This window comes from Rhinatrema bivittatum, chromosome 7, assembly GCF_901001135.1.
Source record: "Rhinatrema bivittatum chromosome 7, aRhiBiv1.1, whole genome shotgun sequence".
Taxonomy (NCBI): Eukaryota; Metazoa; Chordata; class Amphibia; order Gymnophiona; family Rhinatrematidae; genus Rhinatrema; species Rhinatrema bivittatum.
This window is the reverse complement of record NC_042621.1, coordinates 231,823,961-231,834,883: the sequence shown is the minus strand read 5'-3', so window position 1 is coordinate 231,834,883 and position 10,923 is coordinate 231,823,961. Positions and strand designations below refer to the sequence as shown.

Below are 10,923 nucleotides of genomic sequence, written 5' to 3'. Positions count from 1 at the left end.
TTTAAGGAAAGGGAGAGTGAAGCACCTGTGTCTCAGAGAGGAGGCTGTGTGTTTGGGAGTGTGTGTGTGTGTGTGTGTGTGTGTGTGTATGAGAGGAAGTTGCGTGTTTGGGAGTGTATGTGTGTATGAGATAGGAGGCTGTGTGTTTGGGAGTGTGTGTGTGTGTGTGTGTGTGTGTGTATGAGAGGAAGTTGCGTGTTTGGGAGTGTATGTGTGTATGAGATAGGCTGTGTGTTTGGGAGTGTGTGTGTGTGTATGAGAGGAAGTTGCATGTTTGGGAGTGTATGTGTGTATGAGATAGGAGGCTGTGTGTTTGGGAGTGTGTGTGCGTGTGTGTGTGTGTATGAGAGGAAGTTGCATGTTGGGAATGTGCATGTGTGTATGGGAAAGGAATCTGTGTGTGTGTGACTGACAAAGGAGGCTAGTGTATGAGAGAGAGGTTGTGTGTTTGGGAGTGTGCATGTGTAGATGAGAGAGGAGGTTGTGTGTTTGGAAGTGTATGTGTGTGTGTGTGTGTGTGTGTGTGTGTGTGTGTATATATATAGGAGAGGAGGCTGTGTGTTTCTGGGGAAGCATGGAGGTGGGTGTGTATTAAAAAGTCTTTAGTTGTGATAGAGAGCAAAACTGCATGAGAGACACTGATGTATTTATGAGGATAGTTGAAATAACATTATAAAACAAAGTATATTGAAAGGAATGCTTGAAAGTCAAATAATGAATGGATCGATAACTAATAGTAGTCTGTAACCTCCACCCCCACCCCCTACCTCCACTCCTAGATCATGAAGTTTAGTGGGATGCCCAGTTATGGTCCATGACAAAATTGGCCACCCTACCCTGGAGCAGTCAGGGAAGAGAAAATGATGAGAGCTGCAGTGGTGCTGTGGCCTGAAGACACAAGAGAAAGAGAGATTCCTGGCTGGGGACATGGATTAGACAGGGAGAGAGCGAGAAAGAAAGAGAAAGACTGCTGCTAGCGGGGGAGGGGGGTTGAGTGAGAGAGATTACTGGGGAGGGGGGGGAGAGAGAATTGTGGATTGAGAAAGAGCTGGGGCAGGGGTTTGAGAGAGAGAGAGACTGCTGGGGATGTGGGGTGGGGTCGGTTGAGAGAGAAAGAGAGAGTGAGTAGTAGAGCTGGAGTATGGTTTGAGAGAGAGAAACTATTGTGGATGCAGGGTGGGGGTTGGTTGAGAGATAGAGAGTAGTAATGGAGTATGGTTTGAGAGAGAGAGAGACTAATGCGGATGAGTGGCTTGGGGAGGTTGAGAGAGGGGATAGAGAGGGGAGTAGAGTTAGACTCTTTATGAGCTGTAAAGACAGCATATACATTTTCAAAATAAATAAATAGAGGAGATTGAGAGAGAGCTAGTAGCAGGACTGGCCCTGTGATGATGCAGTTTGGAGGGTGAGAATGTAGTAATTACTACTGTCACCTTTCTTTCTAGGAAATAAAAAGCACGGATACAATAGAAACCCATTCAGAACTATCATTTAGACCAGATTATATTTGGTTTTCTTTAAACAAAGCATTACAATTAAAAGAGGATTTTTTTTTTTTTTTTGCAGAGATAAAACCTGGAAACTTCTAATATAAGAGATTTTTATTTTATATATTTGATTTACATTTGACCTTAACATTAGAGGCCCTTTGTAATTATGTTGTATTTTATTCCCAGTCATTAGTTAATTTTGCTTAGCCTTGATGTGCATATCTTTTTGTATTAAATCATGTAATTATCTTATGTCTTTAAGTAAAGCATTAGAGTAATGCAATTTAATTATTTTCCTGCATTTAAACTTGCAAGTTACTCCATCAAAATATCATTCAATTATTTTACAAGGGAATTATGTATAAAATACTGAAAGATTAAAATTGTTTCATTCAAAACATAAATATGCCCACAGTAATTCATTATTCTTATTCTTCTACCCATCATTCAGTAGTCTGTATAAGACTTTCAATCAAAAGAATCCAAACGGGGTGATCAGAATATATAATGCTTTATTGAATTGGAATATATCATTTTAACATTTGATGGTGGATAGTTTAATTTACAGTACAAGCATTTCAAGACATTTCGCTCTGTAAATATCAGGCATGTACGCCAATTTAATTCTATTTCTTTTTAATTTTATTTGAAACATTGTAATTGCAAAGAATTAAAAAAAACAATTACGAACAAAATGCGAAGGACCACGATCACAGCAACATAACACTGGGGATGAGCCGGAGCTAACGAGTCGCCAACGTCCCTTCAAAATTGCCTGTAAGCGGAAAGAAAGGAAAAGTTTAATTATTTTCCTCATTCTGCACGGGAGGGATCTAAGAAACCAAAAACACCTGAAAAGCAGATGGTGAGGGAGAGTAAACTGAACAGGTATTTTATTCTATATATATTTTTCCTTAGGTAGCTTCCGATTGCCAGCCCAGGGTTTCCCACTGTGGCGAACTCCTGCAACCTGTGTGAAGAATAAGAGAAGAGAAATAAACCGCTAGATCCACAATGGCTGGGAGTTTCCCCATAATGAATAATAATAATAATAACCCAGCAGCCTGGGCGGGCGGTTCGATGCCTGACGCGCTGCGCCCTCCTGCTCCCAGCTCTGCCGGCACTTTCAGCTTTCCTTGCCCCGGCAGGAGTGGGCTGGGGGACCTCAGTCGCCCCATTTTCCCATGCCCTACGCCTCTTTAGATCGAATTCTCAAAGAGGTATATGCATAGGAAAAAGGAACAACGAGCAAGCGCCCGAAGGAGCCGAGCAGGGAAGGGCGAGGAACCTGGAGAGGGGGGAAAAAGAGAACGCAGAGGTGAGAGGAAAAGAGCGCGGTGCAGGCTTCACTGACAGGACGGGATGTACCAAGCGCTCCATGTCCCTATCGCTCTTACACGTTACTGAACACTTTTACAGAGATCAGCACTGGACGAAAAGAAAGCAGCTGCGTAAATGAGAGAGCAGAGAGACGAAGGGAAAGGTGGCGACAGTTCGTTCAGTGCATACATACCCGCTTCCTTCTTTAAGCTGCCTCCGAAAACCTTTAGTCCTGAATGCCTATGGCAGAGAAACATTTCTGTTTAAATTCTAGGATGCGTTAATAGGGAATAAACGAAAAGCTCAGGTGAAGTCTGAAAGACATTCCAAAAAAAAAAAAGAAAAAGAAAAGTAAAAATCCTTGGAATTACCGTGGTAAAAAGAAGGAAGGGAAGGGTGAGGAGCCGCAGTCACCATCAGCCCGGGACTCCTCACCTGCCTGCTGAGGAGCCCGCAGAGCTGCCTTGCACCGAGACCTTTCTCCTCGGAATTTATGCGCGCCGGAGACCTTGGCCGAGCAGTAACAATACAGTGTAGCTGTTTTCATAAGCGGTAATCAGTTTCGCTTCCTGCCAAGGTCTCGGCTGCACCTGCAGGAGCCGGGCACAAAAAAGCTCGACTTGACAAAAAAACTGCTGAAACGTGGCACAGAAAACGTCTCCGGGCTGGAGGAGGGAGGGAGGGCGGACAGTCGCTACAGTCAGGGCAACTCCTTAGCAGGGGTTTGTCCGAGCCTGCAGCATGGGAAGAAGTTTATCTGCTGTTGTTCTTTCTCACACGTCAGTGCCCAGAGACATTCCGGCCGGGGGAGAACTCAGAGTGCCGGGAAGCTGGGGCACATTTGTTCTTCCTTGGGTTGTTTTTTTTTTTTTTTTTTCTTTCCCCCTTGTTTTTAATCTCCTTCATTGTCCTTCGCTGAGAATATGATTTTACTCAGACATCAAGGTCTGCACACAAGGCTTTTGGCCTGCTTATCTCTGGGCAGCCCCGAGGCTTCTCGCAGCGCGCCAAGGCTACGCACCATCGTTCATCATGTGCAAAGTTGAAATCACTGCCTTCCTAATTCCCTTCTCTGTAATGAACGCCGGGGCCCACTTTTGTTTTGTTTGTTAGGGAGTTCTCGCTCACTATTAACGAGAAACAGTCCAAAATAATCGCAGCTCCCGGAATATTAATTCTTTATTAAGAGTGAGCCCTTTTTCTTTTATAAGCCTATCCCGGATGACAGCTGGTTAAAGAAGTTCAGAACTTCTCGCGCAAGTTGTGCGCACTATTGCCTCCATGCTTTTGGTGTACCAACACGGCTTTAGCAACATTTAACGATCTCAACTGAGGTACGGTATTTCCGTGCAGGGACAGAGCAGAAAGTTTGCGATTCCCTACATTAAAGTTGTTTTAGAGTAAAGAACTTTCATTTCGGTAGCTGTTAAAAGACATGGAATATGGGTAGCAAATAAATACAATTAACTGCAGTGAGGACCTGATTGCATTGCATTCCCTGAAGGACTATGGTCAGTAACATTCTATGACTAGTGTTGTAGGGGATATCTCCATAATAATAACATTTGTTTTAATTATTATTTTGAAAGAGTTTCTATATGGGACTTCTTTTAATGGGAAGGGGAGTTCCGATATTTTTACTGGTTAGCTAGTCTGGATTAATTCATGCTTCTTTTTTATATTCATTGATTACAATGTCTTCTATTTGTACTGTGCTATTGCAGGGGCTGGCAGGTCAGTGCAAAGACAGCAGCAACACCCCTGCTCCTACAATACCCTGCCCCCCCCCCCCCGCCCCCACTCCATGGCCCCTTCCTAGGTTCTCTCCTTTCTGTCATTTCACCCCTAGACCCCATTTCCAGGTCTTCTCCCCCCCCCCCCCCCCCCCCCCCTATGTTCTTCTCTTGGATCCTTTCCCTCCTAACCTTTCCCGTTCTCTTGGTTCATTTCATGTGTGTGTGTTTGGTGGGTTCCTCTCTGACACCTCTTCTCAACATTAGACGCCAACCTACAAGCTCTTTCATCTTTCAAGTATGGGACCATCCCATCCAACATCCTTAAAGGAGCAGGAGCTGGCAAAGCAGTGCAAGAACTTATGTGCCCAGTGACATCCTTTCTCCTAACCCCGTTGAACCCTCCCATGGTCTTATTCCTCCTGCTCTCCACTCCCATGAACTCTTCCTGGCTCCTTTTATCTTACTACTTCAGCCCCCCCCCCCCCCCCCAATGGCTCTCTCCTTTCATCTCTCCCCTCCTTCCTGAGACCCTTCTCCCATATGTCCTCTTCCTGAGTTCTCCCACACCCATTCACCCCCCATTACTTTTTCCAGGATTCTCCACTCATCTAGGTTCATTTCATTTGGCTGGGCCGAGACTTGGTGGCAGCGGACATTGTCCGGCTGCGATGGCAGCAGCAAGAGGAGGAAACATTTCCACGGGGCCCTTGATTTGCACGTGTCCAGAGCTCTGCAGGGGATTCCATGAAAACAGAAGCCTGTCTGAAAGGAATGGGTGGGTCCACTGCAGGACCAGTGAGCAGCATGCACTGGTTCACAGGCCCCTGTGCTGATCTTTCCTCCTTGTTTTGCAACACTGCCTGAAGATGTCCATCAGTCCCAATCGCGGGACAGCTTTCCTCACTGGAGTAGGAATTGGTGAGGACATGGGGGAGATCCTGGAAAAGGCTCCGAGTGGTGGTGGGCAGACCCTGTACCATGTGTGGGAGCTGGGTCTGCACCTAAGGACGTGTGGGGTCGGGGTGCCTCCCTGTGCCCGATGTAATGTGTGACCACACAGTGCCCACAGCCCAAAAGCCATCTCCGCTATTCCAGTTAAAAATTCATCAGCGTTTGTTCTTTAAGTCTTTTCATTTTTTTTGGCCCAGTATTTCTGCCTTTCTCCTTTTATTCCCTCCAGCTCAGTTGAAATCAGTGCTGGAATCCTGGCTCCACAACTACCTGGGGATTTTTTTTCCCTTACTTTAATTGATCCTCCCACCTTTCCTAATTTGCTTTGTGCAGCAATGATCCTCACCCATGAGCCATGCACCAAGTGCTCACAAGAGATATGTGAGCACTAGGCAGCTGAATAAGTGAAAAGAGTGCATTCTGCATATACTTTTGGAAATCCTATGCATGCATGCTTTATCACTCCGTGACCTAAACATGACCAGATGAATGCTTTTTTTTAATGTGGCTAAAAGTGCATATGCTCCAGCAGCCATTCATACTTTTAGCTGCATTTGAAGAAAGCAACAGGGCCAGTGCTTCTATTCGGGAAAAATAGGCAATCGCCTAGAGCAACACAATTTTGGGGATGGCAAAATCCCACTATCATGAGGCCCAGAGGGGCTCTGTGCTAGAGCCAATACCACCAGAGAAAAGAGCATTGTGCTGGAGCCACTGCTGCTGGTAGAAGGAAGCACCGAGCTGGAGTTGTTGCCACTAGTGCATGACCGAAGGTTCACCTAGGGTGACAAATACTCTTGCACCAGCCCTGGAGGGCAATTTTCCATCAAGATTATTTTACCTGGGTAAATGCCTTTGAATATTGCCCTCAAACAGATCTGTAACACGATGGACAGATCTGATGGGGAGAAGTGATCTAAAAAAGCATGAGAAGCGCTCAAGAGTTTGTTACCTTACAGGTGAATTTTCAAGGGATTATGCATGTAAATGTAACATACTAGCATAGCAATTTTCAAAAGCCATTTATCCTCGTTAAGTGCACTTAACACATGTAAAACCAATTGACAATTCAATGGCAAGTATCGTAGCAATTTTTAATAGTCTGCTTACAAGGGTAAAGTGAATTTATACATGTAAAACCCAATTTTAATTGTGTAAATGCTTTTGAAAATCAGGCCCTAATGCTTAATGCAATAAAGCGTAGAGATTTGTAGTTGGAATGCAGAAATCCAAGAGGGCAGTACATATGTATCACTCAGGAGAAACACCTTGGAGTGATTATATCTGATGAGTTCAAGGTATCAAAACAGTGGGGTCAATGTAATAAGGCTCAAGGTGAAACAGGCGCTAATTGTAAGCACGGGTCTTTTCATTGCACGTGGCAAAAGCTGGCACTTCTGTGGGATGTAAAAAAAATAATGCAAATGATACACAAATTCACGCACAAATCCACGCACAAATGAAGAAACATCTATACATACGTGCAGTAAATCCCTATGTAATAAGCAGCTGCATCTGCACCAATAATCTGCGCCGAAAATATGCGCATAAAAGGAAATTATTGCGAGCCGTCTTGGATCTCCCTTTTTAGTGAAATTGTTGATCCTGGAATAGGAAGACATTTTTCTAATTAATGTGGGCTGCAGAAACCATGGCAACCATAATAATGGGTGATAATTCACACCTCACCGCAACGATAATGGCAGATTTTTGTAAGAGGAGGAAAAGCAGTACCTGCTGTAATGGCTGCATCAGTAATCACGGGAAATGCAGCATTGGATGTACAGGGGAGAGTGGGAAATTGTAGCACATGTTTCATTGGTTGTGTACAGTGGCATGATCTTCAAAGTGCTGCCATTGCTGTACACATATGTCACAGGACACTGCCTTTCAGTCTCCAAAGAAAATCTTTACATTAGCCTAGTGTGAGTGTAGATTCGAATTTATGGGAGTAGGAGGTGTCCAGAGGCTAGCGGCAGGTTAGGAGCTTATTATTGCGATTGCTGAGTGTTTTGTATTTTGTGCTGTTTACTCATTGCTGTTTCCCTTTCCCCCTTGTCTCTTGTCTGTGATTGCAGTTTGGCAGTGCATTGCTTTGTTAATGTCTTCTTGTCTGTGTTTTTCGTCCTCTAGGCAAGAAAGAGGGGAGTGGGAGTTTGTGACTGCTCTGAGAATGCAGCGTGACAGAGGGGGGTGATTGAGGGCGAGGATGCCCAAGATAGGCGGGTGAGTGGGGAGAGGATGGATAGGAGGAGTGTGGCATCTGTATCAGGTGAGTTTACTCAGGGAGGGGAGATGGGAACAAGAGGAGAGGGATGTGCAAGAGTATGAGGGTGCAGCTGGGGGTGGGAATGGAGGGAAGAGAAGGCGGGTGGAGGAGGGGAAGGGGGGAGTGGGAGATGGGAGAGGGAGTAGTGACCAGGGAGGTAGGGAGCCACAGCAGGCTGGTCCCAGTAACCAGGAGGAGATAAGGCAGCAGAGGGCGGCATGCTTTATAGAGGAAGAAAAGGATCTACTTGTGAGGAAGGTTGGTGAGAAGTACAATGCACTCTTTGAACAGAAGACGTTCACAATGGTAAGGTGAAGGTAGGATATGGGAGAGTGTATCCAAAGATGTCAGCAGCCTGTCGGGGGGCAAACAGGTCAGTTGGAAAAGTGAAGCATCAGTGGTACGACTCCAGATTGGCTGTAAAAGCCAAGGTGATCAAGACAGAAAGGTCCAAGTGCCAGACAGGAGGGGGGCCATCATGCGAGGTTCAGCTAACAGAAGTAGAGGAACTGGTAAGGGCCACTCTCCAAAGGGACTTTATCACAGGGGTGCATACTGGAGGGACTGGCACTGAGGTTGCAGGCAGAGGCTGTGGGCATAGTGCAGAAGTGGAGGAGCCCGATGTAGAGGAGACAGGAGCAGAGGCAGTAAATTCAACAAATACAGCAGAAAGGTTGCCCCCTCTTTTTCAGGTGGAAGTCATTGTTGTTGCTCATCACTGCTGAACTTAGAGATGGCGATTGGGCTCCTGCATTTCCTTCTGGCACCGATGCCTCTCATGCCTGCATACCTCATCTCTTCGCAGATGCCTCTCCTTCCTCGATCGTCCCCACATTTCTTTAAGGCTAAATAAACTAAAAGAACTTAATTCACCCATCTTGGGGTTTTTTTTAAGGATCTGTCCATCATTTTCTAATTATTCCATTCTCCTAAGGTACTCCCTCTCCCACCTCCCATTCCCTCCCTCCCCTTCTGCTGCCATGCAATACTGGATCCTCACATCTTCTCCACCCCAGAACGTCCTCTCTCTTCTCACTAGGTACTCTCCCTTCCAACCCATCTTCCCCCCTCCCCCCACTCAATACCTCACTCCCTCCCTCTCCTTCCCCTTTTCTATGCTATCCTCACTGTACGACCTCTGGCCACTAATCTGCCCCACCTCGCCACCACCACTCCCCCGTCACAAGCAAGTTGTGTTCTTCACATAACCCCCACCCCACTTCCCCTTTCTATACCATCCCTTTCAGTAAATATTCCAGCCAGTAATTCTCCCTCTTCTGTCTTCTCCCTCTGCCTAATGCAGAAGCCCAACAAAATAAAGGACACACACACTGTTGCAATTTAAACAGTTTTTTACATTTTTTACCAAACATATTTACAAAAAAATAAATAAATAAGGGACGAGGTGGGATAAAAATAAAAAGGGGCTGGGACAGAAAGGAGGGCAGAGGCAACAGATTTAGGGGTCTTGCTGTTGCTAGAACTGTCCCATGAGCCTAGCTAAGGGCAGCAGGACTCTCGTATGTTCCTGCTGGACCTCAGCTAGGCGCATGGTTGCAATGACCAGACCCCCAAGAGCTACCCAATTTGCCCTCATCTCCTTCCCCAGCATCTGGATGGCCCATCCAAATTGGCACTGAGAAACTGGCTCATTGCCAGATGCTGCAGATGACAAGCCGGGTTCTCCAGCCGGGCTGCCAGATGTTGACGGAAGAGCCGGAGGGTGATGCGGGCCTCCCTCGGGCAGCAAAGCCTGCCCAGTCTGTGCCTCTCACACCTTACTGACTTGGTCAAAATGAGGAGGAGACCCTACGGGGCTGGGGAGATGGTGCTTTTGCCCAGGGTGTGCCTCCTGGAGGTGACAAGCTTCCACCACTGCTTCACCTCTGGCTGCAGAGGCAGCTGCCTATGGCAGGACCTGGGGCTGGTGCATCACCGGCCGGCAGCTGTTCCTCCAGTTGTTCTCCTCCTCCTCTCTTCAGCCGGCATTGGGACGTCATCTGTGAAAAGAACATAAATACTGTGCCATGTCATGTGCACCCAATCTGTGAGAGGGTATAGCTTTACCAGTGGCGATGTAGGGCAAGGGGAAATATAATAGGTATGTAGTGCCTAATCCATAGAAATTAACTTTGACATTCAGATTACCAAAATAAGTGGGCTGTTGTTTGATGCTGCCTTGCATGTGCATTGGGGATGTTTTGCACTCAATGTCAGAGTTTGAAGTAGTGGTTGGTGGTCTATACAGCAAGGCATTTAGGACCATGAGATTGTATATAAGTGACAGTGTTTGATGGATATGGCATGTAAAGAAACGTTACAGTAGTTATGAGGAACCTGAAAGTTTTATCTGATAGGCCAGAATATATGTGAATGAGGATTTTTGTCAACTGAAAGCAGACAGGGTGATGTGGATCAATGGGCCGATGTCTGTAGGTTGCTAGAAACAGGACCTATACGGTCCAAATATGACCTTGATGGCTAGAGAAAAAAACTTACCACCATACCCGGCCCGCCGAGCCCACAGCCAGTCAAGCTATCTCCTTTTATGTAGGAGCAACCACCAGGCCTTCTTATTAGGGCCTCAATCTATAGAAAGGAAATGGTTGAAAAACGTGAGTATGGTTTTTGATATAAATTACATTTTATTTTTATTTTATTTGAGGTTCTTTATATACCGACATTCGTTTAGTAACATCATGTCGGTGTACATTCAACAAAACTTTAGCAGCAGCGCTGGAACAGATAGAAATTAGCGGCAGTGCTTTACAATTAATATTCAACTTAGAAAGGACATTAGGAGATTATAACAAGGAAAAATTGAATCAGGGAATGCAAACAGGGAAGGGGAGGGAGAGGGAAAATAAAAGGAAGAATTAAGAAGAATATATTAACGTTAATACATATGATAAATACATTAAATAAATTAGTTATAATAGATTACTAGGCATCAAATTTATAGAGATATTAGAGAGGAGTACTTTATGTAACTCGAAGGATAATGCATAATTACAAATTTACATTATAGATTCAAACATTTTCCTGGCACCATAGAGCTCCCACCCCAGGCAACAAGTACCCACCCCAGCCTCTGGAGCCCCCATGCCAGGCATTAAGTAGTACCCACCTCCAGCTCCTTGAACACTCACCCCAGGCT

At 45.6% G+C, this 10,923-nt stretch overlaps 1 long non-coding RNA gene across 1 annotated transcript; it reads right to left on the bottom strand.

Moving 5' to 3' along the window:
• Positions 1–1,982: 1,982 nt before the first annotated feature.
• LOC115095796 lies at positions 1,983–3,763 on the bottom strand. The gene is made up of 2 exons (XR_003857877.1): positions 3,182–3,763; positions 1,983–3,050 (listed from the first exon to the last, which is right to left on the bottom strand). It is a non-coding gene; the product is annotated as an uncharacterized LOC115095796 (long non-coding RNA).
• Between the last annotated feature and the right edge of the window lie 7,160 nt (positions 3,764–10,923).